This window comes from Manis javanica, chromosome 14 (genome assembly GCF_040802235.1).
Source record: "Manis javanica isolate MJ-LG chromosome 14, MJ_LKY, whole genome shotgun sequence".
NCBI classification, from domain to species: Eukaryota; Metazoa; Chordata; class Mammalia; order Pholidota; family Manidae; genus Manis; species Manis javanica.
Window position 1 is genome coordinate 54,563,649 of NC_133169.1, and position 22,311 is coordinate 54,585,959.

The 22,311-nt window shown below is 38.1% G+C and overlaps 1 protein-coding gene across 4 annotated transcripts in view; it reads left to right on the plus strand.

Moving 5' to 3' along the window:
• LOC118972705 (putative histone-lysine N-methyltransferase PRDM6) overlaps window positions 1-22,311 on the plus strand; it is a 359,903-nt gene that overhangs the window by 336,215 nt on the left and 1,377 nt on the right. The gene's annotated exons all lie outside the window — the stretch shown is intronic.

Here is a 22,311-nt window from a genome sequence, read left to right on the forward strand (position 1 = left end):
AGGTTCTGTGTTAAATTTATAGGTATTATGCTGAAATTCAGCCATTCTATTCTATTTTCAATTAACTTTCCTATCTCATATATTTTATGGTGAGGCTAAGAAATAGTGCTAATGCTGATAAGAAATTTTGTTGTATGAAACTAACTCATATGAAGTGACTTATGAAATAGCTGAAAAACATGCTGGAGGAATTACAGCATAATTTTCACAGTAATTTTAGTACAGTCTAAATAAAAGTGAGTGTGAAAGCATTGAAAGTAGATTTCTTGTTTGCATCAGCCATAAAGCTGCACGGGGTTCATGGCTTCTGGTGGAGGTGTGTTTTCACTTAGCCTTGAATTGATGATTGCTTTTCTTATTGAGACACAGAGCAGAACAGAAATGCCTTCCCACCACAGCAGGTCAGCTCCGAGTACAGAGAGACAGCACTTTGCGCAAAAGAAGACCAAGGCTGTTTCTTGAAAATATGTTACTGGTGACAGCCGTTTTCCATAGTATATTAGAAAAAAACTCTTCAGGTTTTTAAAATTAAGATCATAAGTCCTTAGAACTGAACCTCCTACAGGTCCCTTCCCCCTCTCAACAAAGAAACCAGTCACTAGGGACTCAAAGTCTAAACTCTTACCGATAAAGAGAAACTAAGGAATTTTTTGCAATTAGTATGAAAGATGAAATATGAAGAAATGCCTGCTCCTAGTGTAAAGTGTTAGAACTCTTGAATACAGAATAAAGATTAGTAAATTAAGTAGAACTAGATAAAAAAGAACAGGGAGGACCGTCCAGAAGGACAAAGTCAGGAGCATGGGTGTAAATTATCCATACAAGGCTAAGACAGCCTTAGCAAGCACATTGCCTGTGTGCCCACAGACACTCTCCTCTACCCATAACAAACACTGCTGATTGAACCAGGCATTTGTTTACCTTTGGAGTCCAGCATGCCTCTATAATCCTTCTCAGTTACATACCAAATGTTGCCACTTCTACTCTGATAGTTGGCCCTAAGATGCAACTACTTTCTTTCATGAGTTTTAGGGGTTCCAGTTATTTAGAGAGAAGAAACCAATAGTTAATAGCAAAATTGTATTGCACATGTAGTTTGTGTGTATGCTTATTTGAAGCAGACTCTATTATTCTCATTCCACTGAACACATTCAGTTGTTGTCAGTGTATGTCTCTATAAATATTTGCATTTAAAAACCTCTTTAGGGATTGTCTGAGATGGATGTCTGGATCAGAGAGAGCCTTACTCACAACTGAGTAAAGATTTTGGCTTCTATACTCTATACAGTCTGCCTTAGTAAGACTTATTTCTGCTTTATTGAACATTATGTATGAACTCTTCAGTATTTGGTTGGTTTCTTTGTTTCAAAATGACCTTTAGTACTCTTATGCTGTAACTATGTTGTAATTCTTCCCCTAAATTCTTCATCCTTAATTTTAACAAGCATGTTATCAAAATGCTACCATCAACCTCAGTATCTTGGGGACAGCAAGCCAAGATTGGGGTGGAGCTTGAAATGTGAACTTCAGACAACTTGTGATTTGAGTCGGCCCTGGGCATCCCACTGGAGCAGGGATGCAATTTCGTGAGGTGACTAAGACCAGGAGAAGAGGACACCTGTGATCTCCTGTCTTAGGGCAGTGGTTCTCCACCATAAAGAGCTCTTACAAAATACCAAATTCTGCTCCACCTCCCATCCTGAGATTTTGATTTAATGGGTTTGGATAACTCCAACCCCAAGATATGTTTTAAAAACTCCCTTGGCATTTAATATGCATCTAAAGTAGAAAACCATTGTCATGGGAGGTTAAGTTCTGTTTAAGGAAAAGGGACATAACAGACAGGTAATTAGTTATTTTTCAGGTATTGTTTCCAAAAGGAGGCTCAGTGGCAGCCAAGAGAACCAGACCAGCCTGCAATGTCCCACAGGGAGCAAAAACTTAAGAGTCAATTTGCTTCAAATAGCCCTTTATCAGATTAGCTCTGTGTTTCTACAGTGGGCAAATCCCCAGGGCTACTCTAATTACTTATTATGGCAGCATCATATTTTCTAGCTAAAGGTCATCCTTGGACTATCTTTCGGTATGGTATTTCCAAGTACGCTGTCCCCTTTCCCACACCCTTATTGAATGTGAAGTATGTGGTATTACCATAATCCTATAGACTTCCTGTGAACCTAAATGAAACTATGGAATAAAACAGTATATTTATGGCAGCTGGAAGAAGAAATCAATAAAATGGTTAAACAACTGGATATATATTCTCAACAGAAATAGAATTTTGGATATAATGGAAAGAGTTACGAAAATTTTAAAAAACCTCAGTGATCATGAAAGTGTTGAGCTGTCGATTATTCAATGAATTTTTTTGCTCACATGGAAATTCTACCTACATATCCATACAGATTGTTTATTAAAATTTTATTCAATACTTTCAGTTGACATCAGAGTACTCTCTATTGGAAAACAATAAAATAAACCTTACCAAATGCAATAATTTTGTTAAGATTTAAAAACTAAGGTGCAGCATTCCAAAGAAACTTGGGCAATGCATTAATGCTGCAATGTGTTCTCATCTCACAGGAAATGTCTGCTATAGACACACACTTGCATAAATCATACTAACTCAGAAGAGAACAAAAGAATTTGTCAAGAGATAATGTCAGGTTGTTCAGATACATTCCAATTAATTATTGCATTTGGAGGATTTCTAGACACTGGTTGATCTAAGGAAGGTGAGTTGAGGCTAATCCTTAATTTATCAATTCCACTGAAAAACTTTTAAAAGCACATTTGTACATAACTAAGTATGCTTTTTTTACATTAGAAAATAGGTTAATAATTAGATTGCATGGCAAAGGCCCCCTTTGGATAATTTAAGATTTTACCTTTGATCTAACTACTTAATTAATTTAATTTTTAAAGTCCTATGCTTGTGAGAAAACACTTTATGATTAATATTTGACCTCCAACTGTTGAATTAATTCTAATCTTGATTATTGAAAATATATTTTGGAAACATACCAGTAGAAGAAATAAGACATCTAATAAATAGATGGGTTTTAAGTGCAATTTTAATACTGCATGTATACTCTATTACTAGGAGTTAAATTCCATGGTAACATCTCAGTGTGTTAGTTTAAACATGAAGCACTTTATAAAAGGCATTGCACATAATTGTCTATTCATACCATTAGGTTCAACCTCTTTGAAAACATGGAGAGACAGGATGCACCTGGAAAAATATAAATTATTAAGAAACTGATTGTAATTGTTTCTTATAAGTAATCTGGCTGGATTGTGTACTTTTGGGGAAACAATGCGACACTTGAATTTGTTACTGACATCAAAATTTCATGACAGAATCATGCATACTTCTAAAATACAGTCAGTTCAGATGTTATTTTATCACATTTGTCCTTATGTCTTAATGATTGGGGTTATTAGTGTCACTGCTATTCTCCCAGACATAAAGAGTCCAAATGCAGGCATCTTTCATTCATCGTATTTTCCTCCATTTCTTGTCTCCTTTTACTGCAAAGCATCTACACTGTATGTTTAGTCTTTCTAAACCCATGGTTCCTAATATAAAACTTAATCTGCTCAGAAACCATACTTCACACTGCATACTGAGTTTTAAATTAAAAATCTTTTGCTACTACATAAGAGTCATATTACTAAGAAATTCTCGTTTCAAAATTGTATCATAAAATCATTTGTTAAATTGGTGTGTGGGGGATGGGGGCAAGTGAGGGAGGGAGTATCTTGCCAATGGGTTTCAGCCCCAGACAAGTTCACTATGGATCAATGAGACCAAGGAAATGACAGTGGAACGTTCTTGTGGTGAAAGGGTTTATACCCAACTTTATCCCCATGGTGGCAGGCCAATCACCAGAATCCCATCCACTGAGAGTGAATCTGCGTGCAGCAAGCCGGTGTCTGCCTCTCGGCCTCTCCACCCGTGCAGCTGTCTCAGTCTCTGTCCTCGGCACTGCCACCACTCCAGCCTCTGCTCTCCTGCAGCCATGCCACTGTGTCGCCTTGAGCACTGGGCAGAGCTCTTTATATAGAGTCAATAACAATGTATTGCCCACATGTGTGTAGTGAGCAAGCCGACCAGGGCCAGGTGAGAATCCTGGCCACAGGAACCTTCACTTTATCCGCAGGGAGTAATGAAGGAGGGAGTAAATAATACCAAACCAACAATAACCAAATTATGTAATTTTTATGAATTTCAATATTGAAGGTCTTTAAAGTGGCCATGGTAATATTTTGTGAAAACTAAAAGTAATAAACTGGTGGATCAAAACTCTATGAAAAGAAACCAAAACTTCCCTGGGAAGATTCTGAAGAGCATATGAGATCAGACAAGAATCAGTAAAATTGTACAATCAAAATGAGTGCTAGCACTGTTCACAACCTCCAGCAGGAAACAGAAGAGTGCCAGCTGAGCATCTATTTACTGTGCACCAAGCAGGTGTGAGTTCCTACAGTGTTTACTCAATAGCATGTTCCCACTGAGCAAAGTACCTCTTCCCAATCACAGTAACATTATAATCAACAGCTGCTGGAGTAGCACCAGTTTTGCTCAATTATTCAATCATGTTCTTTCCAATTCATATGACAAAAACTCACACAGCAGGAGAAATGCCTGTACAAATTCTTAAGCCCAGGAGTCAGGCCAGGACCTCACAATACAGTCTTTATTTACTTAGCTGGTTTAAGCTGGTTTAAGGCCTTCCTTTCCTCAGTAGTTACTATGGCATAGTGGTTAATAATAGGGACTTGACAGTCACTGGACATCAGTTCAAAGATGTGTTAGTTGTGCTCTCTGTTGTGAGAGCAATTTGTGCCTTAATGTCTTAATCTGTAAAGTGGTGGTGATGTTAATACTATTATCCCTATAATCTTACCAGGGAAATTAGAGCACAGTTATTAGATCCATCTGTGTAGAATATTGACATGCACTTCTCATACATTCGGAGGGATGTTACTACTTCCCTGCATCTGAACAGCTACTTCCTAAATACAAATCTAAGCCTCTTTGCTTCTGCTGTTCCTCTGAAAAGCATACTATAACATCCTGGTTGGCCTGCTAAAATCTTACCTACACCTGTTGGTCTGTTCTGATACATGTCTTTTATAATCTTTCAAATGGATAGAATTTTCCTTCCCTTTGTACTCCATTGTACACTGTTGTATCAAACCTTCATTTATGGCTTAACTTAATGATGCTGGAGAGACCTTAAAATCCAGTATGATTCCTGCATGACTTGGGATTCTGCTGGATTCGAAGTATGTCCTGCAGCCCTCAAATGTGAATTCTGTTTGTGGATAGGTGTGGAGAAAATGGAAGTTCTATGGCCAGGATCCTCACTGACCCTAAACTACTTGATGATGTAACTGGCCTACTGCTAGGCTACTGCTTCCACACCTGTAGGCAATGAGCTATTATTGACTGAGTCATTATATAAAGAGCTCTGCCCAGTGCTCTGGGCTGAGGCAGAGAGGAAGGAGGGTTACAGACCTGCAAACTGTTGGATGCAGAGGTAATTCTAGTGCTCAACCTATTGCTGGGAGAACAAGCTGGGTATAAAGCCTTTCACCCCAAGAATGTTCCATTGTCATTCCTCACTCTCACTGAATCCATAGTGAACTTTCCCAGGGCTGAAACCCTTAGGGAAGACAATAGGCTACCGAGTATTGGACACACAAGGGAGTTTTTAAAGCCAAACCAGCCATCTGAGTGCTTCTTTGGGTATGCTTCGCCATTTTATTTTCTAAAGTGAATGTTTTGGCTGAGCCAAATCACTAGAGAAGGTGGCACCTAAGTACCTTTTAGTTTTTTCAAAAAATTCAGATTTAAGTCTAAAAAAATAAAACTACATCCTCAGGCCCCATTCCAGCCTGTGACATCCCCTATGGTGTTCAAAAAAAGACCATTTCTTGATGGAGGGGACTCAGTGAAGGAGTGAGCTTCCTCATGACATGGAATACATACATATATATATATTCAACTTTTATATATAAATATGAATATCTCTGTATCTTGCCAGTGGGTTTCAGCCCTGGGCAAGTTCACTCTTGATTCAGCAAGACCAGAGAATGACAATGGAACGTTCTGGGGGTGAAAGGCTATATCCTGCTTTATTCTCTTGGTGGCAGGTCAAGCGCTAGAGTCCGGTACACCTCAGGGCAAGTCTGCATGCAGCAAGCTGGTCTCCACCTTTGCACCTCTGCCCCTGTGGCCATCACAGTCTCTCTTCTCAGTGGGGGCACCACTCCAGCCGTGCAGCCCAGAGCACTAGGTGGAGCTCTTTATATAGCATCAGTAACAATGTATTGCTCATACATGTGCCGTGAGCAAGCCCACCAGGGTCGGGGAGAATTCTGGCCATAGGAACTTTCATTTTCCTTACAATCTGTATGTATAAATTCTCCTTTTTGCTATCTATAATAATGTGACTTGTTTATTAGTTTAAAATGTGGCAACATTTCACATTTTATTTGGGGTGATAAGAAACAAGTGAGAGCAACAGCATGGATGGAACTAGAGGGTATTATGCTCAGTGAAATAAGCCAGGCAGAAAAAGACAAGCATCAAATGATTTCACTCATCTGTGGAGTATAAGAACAAAGAAAAAACTGAAGGAACAAAACGGCAGCAGACTCACAGAACCCAAGAATGAATAACAGTTACCAAAGGGAAAGGGACTGGGGAGGATGGGTGGGAAGGTAGGGAGAAGGGGAAAAAAAAGAGAGGGGGCATTACTATTAGCAGACATAATGTCGGGGGGGGGCATGGGGAGGACTATACAACACAGAGAAGCAAGTAGTGATACTATAGCATCTTACTACACTGATGGACAGTGACAGTAATGGGGTATGTGTTGAGGCCTTGGTGATGGAGGGAGTCTAGTAAACATAATGTTCCTCATGTAATTGTAGATTAATGATACCAAAACAAAACAAAAAGAAATAAGTGAGAGAAGAGAAGGATGATAGGTGGCTTGCCTATTTTGCACTGTGGTCTTTTGGTATGAGTACTTTAGGTTTCACTCAGTTAAGAGGCAATCAAGAGATTCCAGAGCTGCTGCTTAGTAACTGTGAGATAGTATTGGAAATGTGTGTTTCCCTGTTTGTCTCTCTAACCACAAGTCCATGCCTGAGGTTCCCAACAAATGACTGAGTATCTGAATTTTCAGAGGTCTGGCTGCTGGCCTTAACAGCTCAGAATAAGCATGTTTCACTTTAGGATCCATCTGGACCCTTGGCCACAGAAATCAGTTTCTCTGAGCCTGTGCAGACCTCCTGATTTTGTTTCAAATTTATTCTCTTTTCCATGGAATCATTTTGAGATCACACCAAATATTCCACCTTATTTTTCCACATACTTGCCCAAACTCTAATCTGGATAACTTTGCTCAACATACACTTTCATTTCCTACAAATGTCATCTTGAATTGTGGTTGTTAAGTTAATACTGTAAAGCAACATATATAATAGAAGGGTTTCAAAAAAATGAAGGGAATTTTCTCTAGTGGATATTTGTTTTGCTATTTTTAACTAGGGAGCTCAGGATACAAACCAGGGTATTCAAAATACTGTTTGAATCCTGTCATTCCTTATAGTATCAATTTCAAAATAAATTTAATTCTTTCATAGAAAAAAAGAAACCTGTATTGTTCTAATAACTTCAAGTAAGAGAAATCAATAATATCATTATTTAGATTTATACTTTAAGTGTATACCTTTTATAATTACCGAGACATAGGTGTTTTACTTATTTGTGCATACCTGATCAATATATTTAAGTACTCATGATCACGTTGAGATGTATGTGTGTGTCTTTGTATGTGTTTAATGAAATTTTATTTAAAGAAATATAATTTTAAATAAATAATTTTATGTATAATTATTTTGTGGAGTTCATACATTGATTTTATGGTTAGCAGATGATATAGATAGATAGATACTGACTAGATCTTCCAAAGTCTGGAACTTTTTATACTTTTACAATTTTGGGAACTTAGTCTTTATTCATGAAACATGTATTCTAGAAACTCATATGAAGGGACCCAGCCTGTATTAGGAGAGGACAATGTCCATGTAGAGGTGCAATGAGAGGTAGGGGTTCTTAAGAGCTCTAATATGTAGGTCTTCACCCAGGGCTGCCAGAGACCATATAGCTACAGAAAAAATAATTCAAGTTCTAGATGCCATGGAAAAGAAAGCACAAGAGCACATTGAAACTAGGCTGAAGGCAGAAGCAAGGCCGTAAATGAGAAGAAAAATCATAAAGTTGGAAGCTGCAGAGATGAGCAAGTAAGATTGTGGGATTCCCTGTGGGTTAGGACTGGTAGCTGAAGACAATGTTTGCATATGAGAAGTTCACTGTAGTGTGGTATAAGCTGCAAATACAGAGCTGGCTGGACCTAGTCACATTAGACATATACAAGGAACATTGTTTGAAAAAGATGTTGATGGCTACATTTGTAAAATTTGTGAAGTCTGAAAACAAGTTTCGATTTAATTTTTGATGTCTATATTTAATAGTAATTTTTCTAGGCTTGAATTACTGCCTCTATTGTTTTCCAAATATTCATGAAGTTATCAGCAGTCCACTTCTTTAGCCACAGAACTTACCTTGAAGGACTGACATTTTAACCATATTGTCTTCTAATCCGTGAACATGTATATATTTCACTTACTTAGGTCTTCTTTTATTTGTCATCATTGTGTTCAGGTAACATTCCTGCACATTTAGCTAGATATGCCCATAAAAAATTCATATTTCTTGATGTTACTGTAAATACTAATTAAAAGTTCTAAATGGTCATTACTAGTATATAGAAATAAAATTTGTTTCTATATACTGATCTAGTATTCTGGAACTGTCTGGACTCATTTATTGTTTTAGTCATAATTTTGAAGATTGTATCAGATTTTCTACATAGACAATCATGTCATCTGTGAATTAAGTTTGCTATTAATGGGATTTCAAATTACAAATCAAATTTGATTTCTTTAATAGATTTAGTCTATTCAACTATTTCTTTGTAAGTAAGCAATGTTATTTTGTCTTTCAGGAAATCTGTCCATTTCATATGTTGTCAACCGTATTGGCATAAAGTAGCTTATAATGTTCTTTATTACCTTTTTTAACATTTGTAGCATCTATAATGATGTAACTGCTCTAATTCCTGATACTGGTAACTTTATTTTTCCTTTTAAGTTTAGTTATTGTTCATCAATTTTATTTTCTCAAAGAATCAGATTTGGCTTTATAACTTACTCTCCTGTTTTTGTTTTTTCATTGATTTCCACTGTGACCTTTGTTATTTCCTCTCTTCTGCTTACTTCAGACTTATGCTCTCTTCTTTTTTCAATTTAAGGTGTTGTCTTGCCAATGGGTTTCAGCCCTGGGCAAGTTCACTGTGGATTCAATGAGACCAAAGAAATGACGGTAGAACGTTCATGGGGTGAAAGCCTTATAACCCAGCTTTATCCCCACTGTGGCCAGTCAGTTACTAGAATCCTGTCCACTCAGAGCGAGTCTGCATGTGGCTAAGCTAGTCTCTACCTCTGGACCTCTCTACTAGCGCAGCCGTCTCAGTCTCTGTCCTCGGCCCTGCCACCACTCCAGTCTCATCTCTGCTCCCCTGCAGCCTTGCAGCAATGCCACCACGTCGCCCAGAGCCCTGGGCTGGTCTCTTTATATAGAGTCAATAATAATGTACTGCCCACACGTGTGTAGTGGGCTAGCTGACCAGGGCCAGGTGAGAATCCTGGCCACAGGAACCTTCACTTTATTCACATGTGTATGAGGTAATTGATTTGGAACCTTTTTTCTCTTCTAATGTAGGCATCTCATGCTATAAGTTTTCCTCTAATCACTGCATATGTTGCGTTCTACAAATTTTGATGTCTTTTCATTCCGTTTATATGATTTCTTATTCCCTGTTAGATTTATTCTTTGGCCCATGCGATATTTTGAAGTGCGTATTCAGTTTCCAAATATTTAGGAGTTTCCCAAATACATCTGTTATTTATTTCTAATTTTTCATTTTGGTCAGAAAACCACCCTTAAAGATTTATTGAGATTCATTTAATGACCAGTGTATGCTGTATCTGGGTATATGTTCTGTTTTCCTTGGAAACAAAAAAACCTCTCTTATTTGGAGTTGTTCTACAAACGTTAAGGTCAAGTTGATGGATGGTTTAATTTCAAGCCCTGTGTGCTACTTTGCTTACTCCTCAGACCCCCGTAGGACTTCCAGAGATTCCGCGAGAACCAGCTTCCTCCCGGAAGTGATGGGGGGGGCGTGGGGGGGGTCGCCACCTCCGGCCTGACCCCTCTGCCCTCTGGGCCACCCGGGCGCTCAGCACATCCCAGCCAGACGCTCTGTCCCTGGGCCTGGACCGCCGCTCCCTCTCCCCCACAGGCCCTAAGACACAGAGCTCATCTCACCTTGTTTGCCTTACTGGGAAACAACACACATTCCCCGACCAGGCCTGTGCCAGGCCCGGTGGGCGTCGGCCGTGGTGGTCCAAAGAGCCTCTCCTGGGGGAGGGGCTCCTCCTCCGCGGGGTGCCGGCAGGCTGCCCAGGTCAGAAAGCGGTAACAGGGTCCCGGGGCAGTTCTTCAGGGAAAAGACTGAGTTGCTGGCGGCGATGGTCTCCTGGGACTAATTCCGGACACCTGGATGCTGCCGGGAGGAGCAGCCAGTCCCGAGGGTATGGGTGAGTGCTTCTTATTCTGTTAATTATTGATAGAATGGTATTGAATCTAGACTTCAAGTGTGAATTTACTCCTCTTTGCACTTCGATCAATTTTTTTCTTTGTATATATGGAAACTCTGTATGAGAAGCATCAATATTTAAGATTATTATGCCTCTTAAACAGACTGACCCACTTTATTGTTACAAAATGGAATATTTTACACTGTGCAGTAATCTACTTTGTGGTTAATGTACTAAACTACTGTATTTTGAGTACTGATAGCACGTAATTAAGTCAGGGTTCTTCAGGGGTTTTCCAGAGAAACAGGGCCAATAAATAACATATGTATGCTGTGAATTTTAAAAAATATGTAGTATTGGTAACAAATATTTCTGATACATGGATTTATTATAAGAAATTGACTCACATGATTATGGAGGCTGGCAAGATGCAAGATCTTCAGAGTGGCGTGTGTATCCAGAAAGAGCCTGTGTTTCAGTGCCAGTCTGGAGGTAGGAGAAATCCCATGTCACAGTTCAAAGGTGGTCAGGAAGGAAGAATTCTGGTTTTCTTGGAAAGGGACAGCCTTTTTGTTTATGCAGGCCTTCAACTGAAGGAATGAAGCCCAGCTGCATTATAGAATAAGCTATTAATATTTAATGCATTTATTGATATGGTTTGGCTTAAATTTACACCATTGCTATTTGTTTTCCACTTCTCACATTTTCTGTTCTTTAACTTTTCCTATTTTTTCTGCTTTTCTTTTGCATCAGTTTACTATTCCTTAGGATTTCATTCATCTCCTCTCTGATCTTTATTAGCTTACATGTTAAACATTGCTTTAGCTTTTATAGTACTCATCTTGAATTTACCCGTAAGCCTCCAGTTGATAGTGTACCACTTCATGCATAGTGTTAAGGTACTTACTTACTATAGTATAGTTGCATTTTTCCCTTCCCAGTCTTTGGACTGTTACTGTTACACATTTTATTTTTACATGTATAATAAAAGAGTATAATGTTATTTTATAACTACAGTTATATTTCAAGAGACTAAAATTGAAAAAGTACATTATCCATGTAGTTAGGCCATTTCTTGTGCTCTTCATTCTTTCACGTGGATATACATTTCATTTTGGTATTTCCTTCTTATGGATCTGCTGTTCATAAATTCTAATAGCTTTAATGTATCTGAAAAAGTGTTCATTTTATCTTTGTTGAAAGATATTTTCCTGTGCGTTTAATCTAGGTTGACAGTTTTCCTTTTTCTCTAGTACTTTTAAAATGTCACTTTCCTGTCTTCTGGTTTGGATTATTTCTAATCCTAAATCTCCTTTCATTCAAATCTTTGTTTCTCTATACGTGCTGTGTTTTTTTCCATCTGATTGTTCTTAGGTTATTTTGTTTTTTTATCACTGGCTTTAATCTGATTATAATTTATTGTGGTGTAGTTTTCTTCATGTTTCTTATGCTTGAGGTTTGTAGAGCTTCTTGGATTTGGGAGTTTGTAGTTTTAAATAAATTTGGAAAATTTACCTACTTTTTCTTCAAATAGATATCCTCTCCTCCTTTTGGGAACTAAGTACACCAATATTAGGACACTAATCTGACTCCCAGCTCATGCAGTTTATCCCCCCAGTTTTTTTCTTTGTGTTCTTATTGAACAGTTTGCATTGTTAGGTGTTTAAGTTCTTTCATCTTGTATTCCACTATCTATAATATGCCCTTAATCCTATCCTCAGTATTTTCATCTCTAATATTTTAGTTTTTATTTCTAGAATTTAAATTGGGGATATATAAAATCTTCCATATCTATACTTAACATTCTCAGTCTTTTCTCAAGTTACTTAAACACATGAAATACACATATATTAACTTTTGAATCTTGGGGACTAATACCGTTAGTTGTGTTATTTCTGGATCAGTTTCAGTTGATTGACTTTTCTCCTCATTATGCATCATAGTTTTCTGCTCCTTTGAATAGAAAATCTTAATGAGGTATTACAGCTATTCATTGTGAATTTTACCTTGTTTGTTGGCTGGATAATTTTCCAGTCCTGTGAGTATTGCTGAGCTTTTTACTAGAAGATATTTTAGTTACTTAAAAACAGTTTGATCTTTCTAGGCCTTGGTTTTAAACTTGGCTGGGCAAGACCTGATAATCTGTTGGCTGGGGTTCATATTCCCCACTATTAAGGCAAAGCCATTCTGAGTTCTCTGTGAACTTTGATGCCCCATGAATGATGAGGTTTTCAACTCTGGCTGATGGGTTTGTGAATCATGGGTATTACTCCTGTAAATTCTTTCAGGTGTTTCTCTAGCTTTGGTAGTTCCTCTGGCTTTAATTAACTGTTGATAGGTACTATCAGATCCCAAACTCATAAGTCCAAGAAGCTCACCTGTGTTGAGTGGCACTAAGCTACAGACTTTTGCAGATCCATCTTTGTGCAGCTTTCTCATTGCAAACTCCAGCTGCCTTCCCTTTCCTAGAGAACCAGTTCTAAGTGTCCTCAGCTTGGCGAGCTTGAGGGTGCTCTGCCTGGGCTCCTCCCCGCCATGCTGCAGCCTAGAAACTCAACAGGCAGTATGAAGAAGTGAGTGTAGGGTTCACTTCATGTGTTTCCCATCGGCCAGGAATCATTGTCTCTCATTGCCTGATATCCAATGTCTTGAAAACTTTTTTAAGAATATTTTTTCCATACTTCTAGTGTTTTAGGTGGTTTGGGAAATCTGGCCCCTGTTAACTCTACTTTAACTGGGTGTAGATATGGGTTCAGTATTTAGATACAGAAAACTCATTTGTATTCTCTCAGTGTGGACAAACCGTCCACCTGGGGTGTAGAGCCATCACTCGGTTGGGGCAGGGGCATTGGGCAGGGTGGAGGCAGAATAGGAACATAATGATTCGGGTAGTTGTCTCTTCCAGGATTCTTAGCACAATAAATTGATATTCAAGTGGAAATTGCTAATATGTGTTCCAAAATGATTAAACAAATGTGATGAAGTGAGATACCTATTTATATTAACTATACGGTTACATGAAGCATATTTAAAACAAAACATAGCTAACTAGCTAGCTATGTAGATATAGAGAGATTTAGACGTTAACAAAGTCGGGTCAGAAAATATATCTCACTGTCACTTCTCAGGATTTATGAAAATTCTTAGCTTGCAGAATTTGAGAATTTCATCTGTTCTGGTCTAGGGTGACTTTTTGGCCTATTGAATTATTTAGTTTCTGCTGATCATTTCTGTGTTACTGTGACTCAGGATTGTTATCCTCCTTGAGATCAATTAGAATTATCACCTCCTTGTATCAGGATACTTATTAATAACTCATAGAATTCCTGTAATGTATATGTGCTTTATGTATGCTCTAAAAGTACAAATGTACAAATTCTGTTTTTAAATCTAAGAAGTTTGTTCTTCTTTAACATTCTAAAATCTTCCAATGATGACTTGAAGTCTCAAGAATCATTTTTATCTATTTATGCAGGCATGCAGCAGTATATTCTCTTTAGTAGTTCTTCTTTTTTACCAGTGTTGTGGAATGCCTCAGAGTTCCACTCATTTTTGTATATCCTCATTATTTAGTTTGAAGTCACTAAATTCTACCTTCTTTTCTAGCTGATGACAATCAGTTTTATGAAATAATTTTTTCTAGGTAGTGTTTTTTACCTTTTCCCATTTATTTAATGGTGTCTGGCAAGCCATAAGAGGTAAATGAAGGATTCCACATCAAGAATGTCATCTTTTACAAGAAACTACAGATACCCTATGTCTTAAAAGTTTAGGAAACTTACTTAATAATTTGGGTGCATTTGAAGTAAATATGACAGAGAAATGGTATTGTTTTCATGTGGCCTAATTTGAGGATTCCCAGACTGTGCCTTTGCTCTTACATATACATCCTTCAGTCCCAGGGACACAGGAATGAGTCAGGAAAAGTTTTCAATTGATGCCAAAAGGCCCTTAAAGGGTTGTTATTCCACATGTAATGAATATGGTGAGCAGCCTCCCTCTTTGAAGGTACAAATTAGTTAATTTTTCCACTAACTGCCCAGTTGATAGAATTTTTTTTTCCCCATATAAATCTCTGCCTGATTCCAGAATTTTTCAGTAACTTTGTTTTGTTAAATAGTCTCTTTCCAGGTTATAAAGATTATCCTGTTTTTACCCAATTCTCTATCAAATTCATAGAAAGTATAAAGAATAGAGTTACTACTATGCATCTTTTATCTTTATTCATCATGTATACATATCATATAATAAATGTGCGCAATTCCCTGTTTCTATGTTTTTATATAGACATTTATGTATATATTTTTGGCTACTTAAAAATAACTTGTAGGAAGTGTGGCATTGTTTTCCAAAAACTATATAAAACACATCTGTTAAGAATAAGTGTACCACATTCCATTATCATGCTAATAAAATGATTTGTATTTACAATTTTTAGAAGTGTTATGGAAACTGGGAATATTTTAATGGAAATACAGAAGGTTAAACATAATTCTATAATATTGTTTAATATTCAGTCCATTTTAAAGTTTTCTAATTTGGCCATTTTGGGGGCATATATAGTCAGATACTATGCCCAAAGTTATGTGAATTAATTATGTTTTGCATGGTTCAGTTATAAATTTGATAAAGAGTAGATTTGCTTATTTCTGTTTATAGTCAATTTTTGGTATGTTTTTATTCATTTGATGTAATTCTATTTATTGACTATTTAAAACATTTACATGGTTCAAATATCAAAGTAATATGAAAAAATATATCCAGACACACTCAGGCGAACCCTGTACCTTCCATCTCATTTTTACTGATTTTCTATATGTAATCATTTTTTTAAATTTATTATTTGTCTTCCATGTGTATGTAATTTCTTTTTAATATCAAAGGTGGAATTACTGTATATATTATTTTGCATCTTGCTATTTTTGACTTAAAGATAGAGCCGTACTCTTTCATACAGATATTCCTCATCCTTTTTTCTAACAATAGAAACGTATTTTTCCCTATACATTCTGCAGGCTAGAAGCCAGAAATCAGGGAATCAGAAAGGCCTTGCTCACTTTGAAGGATCTAGAGGAAAAACATTTTTTGCAGCTTCCTAGCTTTTGGTTAGCAATCCTTGGCCTTCCTTGCCTTGGCATTATGCCAATCACTTTCATTGTCCTCACAGGGCTTTCTGGTGTATCTGCCTTCTTATAAGGAAACCAATTGTCTTGGATTTGGAGCCTGCCCTGATCTATCATGGCCTCATCGTAAATTAATTAATTATATTTTCCACAACCCTATTCCCAAAGAAGTTTTCATTCTGAGGCTCCAGGTGGACATAACTTTTTCAGTGACACCATTCAACCCACAGTAGTGTACTGTGGCCCACCAAAATTCATGTCCTATAATTTGAAAAATACCTTCACTTTGTCTTCTATCCCCAAATGTCTCATCCATTCTAGCATCAACTCTGAAATCTCATCTATACTTAATCAGCTCAAAAAGTTCTTTATCTCATCGTTTTAATACCCTAAATCAGGTATGGGTGAGACTCTGGGTACGGTCCATTGTAGTGAACTGAATGTTTGTGTCCACCCAAAGTTCATGTGTTGAAATCCTAACCCCCAGTGTGATGGTATTAGGAGTTGGGGGAATTGGGGAAATAATGAGATCATAAGAGTGAATGCTCATGAATGGGATTAGTGCCCTTACAACAGTAACCCCTTAGAGCTCCATCATCCCTTCTGCCACATGAGGATAAAATGAGAAGCTGGCAGTGTGCAGCCCAGAAGAGGGCCCTCACCAGACACCAGATCTGCTGGTGCCTTGACCCAGGACATCTCAGCCTCCAGACTGTGGGAAATAAATTTTTGTTGTTTAAGCCAGTCAGTCCATGGGGCAAATTCCTCTGCAACTGTGGTCCTGTGAAACTAGAAAACTAGTTATCTGTTTTCAGAGTGCAAGGATGGGACAAGGTTAGGATAGATAGTCTTATTCTGAAAGGGAGAAATTGCAAGGAACAAAGGACTTGCTTTCACAGTCTAAAGCAAGTTTACAACCCCGCAGGACAAATTCTATTAGGTTTCAGAGCCTGAGAATAATCCTGTGTGGCTTCATGCCCTGTCCTCTGGGCCCACAGGGTCCCCCTGCCTGCTTAGTCTGTGGCTTTAATTCCACTTTCTCTGGCCTCTGCATCCCAGAATCTTCCCTCAGAGTCATTCTTCCTTCCCATCCTCCCATTTTGTCCCATCTCTGTCTCCACATTCCTTTTTTATGGCTGAGCAGTATTTGATTGTGCAGATGGAATATAGTTTATTTAACTGGTCTCATATGGATGTATATTTGTGTTGCTTCCAATATTTTGCTATTACAAATAATGACAGACTGAATAACCCAAGTGTATAAGTTGTTTAATATTTGTGGAGGTGCAGGGTTATTTCCTAGAAGTGTGGACTGAGTTGGGGGCAAATGCAAAGGTAGACATTTTGGATACTGCCAAATTTTCGTCTGTAGAAAATGATACTATGATTCTGCATTGGAGCCAGGAATGTGTTAGAGTGCCCCTTTTCCTATGCACCCTTGCTCATGATATATTGTTTAGCTTGAATATTACAGTCAATGTGATGGATGAGAAATCAAATTCAATTATAATTTTATGAGTGTCTTATCAAGAGCTTCAGGGCCTGTGTTTCTCAGTTTTTATATTTTCTTTTGTCCCCCCTTAAGAGCTTTTTATATATTGGAATTAGCCTTTATGGTGGTATTTGTACTATTCAGTTTAATGTTTTCATCTTAACTTAAGCCTCAGTGCTTCTCCATGCCCTCACCCACTCCAGGAGGGTTAGATCAGAAGCTCCCGTGGCTTGTTCTCTGAGGGAAGGTATTTTCGTTCCCTCACACTGAGCCTTCCTCACTGACTCCTCTGAAGGCCGGGTGGGCAGCAGTGAGAGGGTGGCAGATGCTGCTCCCTCGTAGGTACTCTGGCCGAGGTGATTGCCCTCTCTTACTTTGATTGTTACATATTCTCAGTCAGACAGCAGCTGACAGTTCTCTGGTTCTGTGTGACTAACACAAATGGCTGCTCTTATTGGGGCATATTGTGGATTCTTTCAAAGGCCCTTTGGAGGGTTCTCCTTGGATCGCCTCTGGAGTAAGACAGAAGGGGCTGACTTGAGCCTCTTGAGCTCCCTTCCTTGTACATGAGTTGGCTGTTCATCTCTACGTCTCTTGCTGATGGGATCTTCATGTCCTGTGGTCAGTCCTCCTGGCCTAGTTACTGGCAGGCTGCTGAGGTTCAGCCACTTTCCACATGATTCACAGGCATTCATTTAATCTTACCAGACAGCAAGGCTGGGACATAGGCTGACGTCTCATGCATTCCCAGATCCTGAGCACTTCTCTCAGTAATAGCTTCTCCCTCCTGCACCTGCCTTCAAACACCAGCAGTTCCAGGGACTCTACCAGTTGAGGTGCTGTGTAACTTTTAAATAAAAGACAGTTGTTCTTTTCTGAGGGTTTGAAGGGAAGGCAGACGGTTTAGCTTCCAGTTTTGTAGGAATGGGATATGGGACCCCACGTCTAAAGTCATCTTACCTCCCGCATGTCAGTCATTGAGAAGGCTTAGGAAAGAAGAGTTGTTGATCCTCAAAGTTTACCACTTTGTTGCTTTTCAAGGGACCAGAGGCATGGGATTTGGTGGCTGTAACAATGTTCTTATGTAAGCCCTGACCTGAGGTGTATGACCGCAACAGAAGCAGGGTTTTTAAACTTTGAATATGTGGTCCAGAGTATGTTTATTTTTTTTCTCTGCACTAGACTGTAATAGTTCTAGAAAATCAAGACAAGCCTTACCTGACCTTTCTTTCACTTGATTGTATTACATAGGCATTTACAAACGAAAAAAAGGAGTCTTCCTAAGTGAAGGTATAAAATGTTATCACCATTCAAAAAAAGTTACGGATTTAGGGGTCTACATAATGTATTAAGTTTTCTTACAGTAACCTACTACATTCTTTGGATGTGAAAACTTGATGAAATCAATTAACTAGTCAGTTGTTGAATTGTTTAGATTCTTTATTAAAAATCTACAAATTTTAACAAAAGTTAGTTTGAGATATAAACAATATAGTTTATTCCTCCTTTTTATTTTAATCTTCATTGGTGTAGTACTGTTCAAATAACCACCTTATCAGTACTTCTTTCTAATTAATGTTCTTCATAAACCCATACTTTGATGTTACTGACTACATTCTATTTAACCTTATTTGTGTAGACATCTCCTTTATAATTGAAGATTCTCCTGCCATAAGGAAAATAGAGTGGAATTGTATTCACGTCTTTAATTGGTTTTATTTATTTATTTATTTTTGAGAGGGCATCTCTTATATTTATTTATCAAATGGTTGTTAACGACAATAGAATTCTGTATAGGGGACTCAATGCAGAATCATTAATCAACTCCAAGCCTAATTCTCAACAGTCTCCAATCTTCTGAAGCATAACGAACAAGTTCTTACATGGTGAACAAGTTCTTACATAGTGAATAAGTTCTTACATGGTGAACAGTGCAAGAGCAGTCATCACAGAAACTTTCGGTTTTGATCACGCATCATGAACTATAAACAATCAAGTCAGATATGATTATTGATTTGATTTTTATACTTGATTTATATGTGGATCCCACATTTCTCCCTTTATTATTATTATTTTTTTTATTTTTAATAAAATGCTGAAGTGGTAGGTAGATGCAAGATAAAGGTAGAAAACATAGTTTAGTTTTGTAAGAGAGCAATTGTAGATGATCATGTGTGTGCCTGTAGACTATGTGCTAATCCGAGCTAGACAAGGGCAATAAAACATCCACGGGTGCAGAAGCTTTCTCTCTAAACGGGGTGGGGGGATGAGGTTCTAAGCTTCACCACTGTTGTTCCCCAATTTCTCACCTGATGGCCCCCCTGCGACTGTGCCTGTCTTAGGTTGTTCCTCCCTTGAGGAGTCTTACCCATCTCTGGCAAACCAGTCATCTTCTGGGGCAATACAGGGAAATGTAAAGTTGGTAAGTGAGAGAGAAGCAATATTGTTTGAAAAGGTTAGCTTTTTACTTCTTTGCAGATTTATGCCCTGTGGCTTCTATGCCCAGCATTTGTCTTGAGGTATCTTTACCACTTGGAAGAATTATGATACTCGGTAATTTTGATATAAGGCACAAATTCTACTGAAGGGTTGTAATTAGGAAGGAAGAAGAAAAGCTATAGAAGTAGCAGATGGAAGAAAACATGGGAAGATTGATTATTTCTTTGACATATCTTCTTGTAGAGTAACATAAGCATGTATAGGTTTTAAACTACTAATTAAATTGCGTACGCACATTAACAATAGGAATACAGCTACATAACAACAAAAGCAGACCTGCAATTGCCAGCCATCTCCAGTGAAACCAAGAAAACCAGTTAGGCACCCTAGGCATTTGTGAAAACTTATCAATGATATAATGAATATTGTCTAACTAAATTTGAATAGTTTGAGAAAAATCAGACAAATTAAAACAACACATTCCTGGGAACTGTTCACATCCCATATGTTCTTTTAACAGTAGATAGTCTATAGTCGCACGATTTTGGAGCGCTGCAACTTGCACCTCCTAATTCTTGGTTGAGTACCAACAGTATAGATCCTGTCAAATTTGTTGTTTTACTGTATGCACAGGCCAGCTTAGATATCTCCTTCTTCATTCCAATGGCAAGTCCAGGAACCGGTGGGATGAATGCAGCTACATCTGCAACAGTGCCAGGATCTTTGTTGAAGTTTTTTGATGATCATCTTCTTTAATGACTCTTCCAGAGGATGTTGATGTTGGAAGTTCTTCTTCATATCGTATCTTAATTCGTTTTCTGGGTAGCAAAATTAGGCTTTGATCCTCTGTATAAACACAAACAAACCCTTTGCCCACACTTTGATATGCCCTTTCTACCATTGTGAAGGACTTATTGGAGATAACCACACAGGAACTGCTTCTTTTTTTTTTAAAAGAAAGGAATATTATCAGGAAAATGTACTTCCATAGCTGATCATCTGACACCCTTTAAATGATCAAAATTAAGGATATGTAAATCATGCATTAATCGTTGATTTGCAGTTAGTTTTATCCTATCAGGGAGTAATCCTCCTTTTCTTTCTCTCTCTTTTTTTTTTTGTTATCATTAATCTACAATTACATGAAGAATATTATGTTTACTAGGCTTTCCCCTATACCAGGTCCCCCCCCCGCCACAAACCCCATTATAGTCACTGTCTATCAGCATAGCAAAATGTTGTAGAATCACTACTTGTCTTATCTGTGTTGTACAGCCCTCCCCTTTCTCCCATCCCCCCATTATGCATGCTAATCATAATACCTCCTTAATTCTTCCCCCTCTTAGGCCTCCCTACCCACCCATCCTCCCCACCCACCCATCCTCCCCAGTCCCTTTCCCTTTGGTACCTGTTAGTCCATTCTTGGGTTCTGTGATTCTGCTGCTGTTTTGTTCCTTCAATTTTTCCTTTGTTCTTATACTCCAGAGATGAGTGAAATCATTTGGTATTTGTCTTTCTCCACTTGGCTCATTTCACTAGCTCCATCCAGGTTGTTGCAAATGGTAGGATCTGTTTTCTTCTTAGGGCTGAATAATATTTCATTGTGCATATGTACCACATCTTCTTTATCCATTCATCTACTGATGGACACTTAGGTTGCTTCCAATTCTTGGCTATTGTAAATAGTGCTGCGATAAACATAGGGGTGCATCTGTCTTTTCAAACATGAGTGCTGCATTCTTAGGGTAAATTCCTAGGAGTGGAATTCCTGGGTCAAATGGTAAGTCTATTTTGAGCTTTTTGAGGAACCTCCATACTGCTTTCCACAATGGTTGAACTAATTTACATTCCCACCAGGAGTGTAGGAGGGTTCCCCTTTCTCCACAGCCTCGCCAACATTTGTTGTTGTTTGTGTTTTGGATGGCAGCCATCCTTACTGGTGTGAAGTGAAACCTCATTGTGGTTTTAATTTGCATTTCTCTGATACTTAGTGATGTGGAGCATCTTTTCATGTGTCTGTTGGCCATCTGAGTTTCTTTTTTGGAGAACTGTTCAGTTCCTCTGCCCATTTTTTAATTGGATTATTCGTGTTTTGTTTGTTGATGTGGGTGAGCTCTTTATATATTTTGGATGTCAAGCCTTTATCGGATCTGTCATTTACAAATATACTCTCCCATACTGTAGGGTACCTTTTTGTTCTATTGATGGTGTCTTTTGCTGTACAGAAGCTTTTCAGCTTAATATAGTCCCACTTGTTCATTTTTGCTTTTGTTTTCCTTCTTGTTGGAGATATGTTCAAGAAGAGGTCACTCATGTTTCTGTCTAAGAAATTTTTGCTTATGTTTTTTTCTAAGAGTTTTATGGTCTCATGACTTACATTCAGGACCCTGATCCATTTCGAATTTACTTTTGTGTATGGGGTTAGTCAATGGTCCAGTTTCATTCTCTTACATGTAGCTGTCCAGTTTTGCCAGCACCATCTGTTGAAGAGACTGTCATTTCCCCACTGTATGT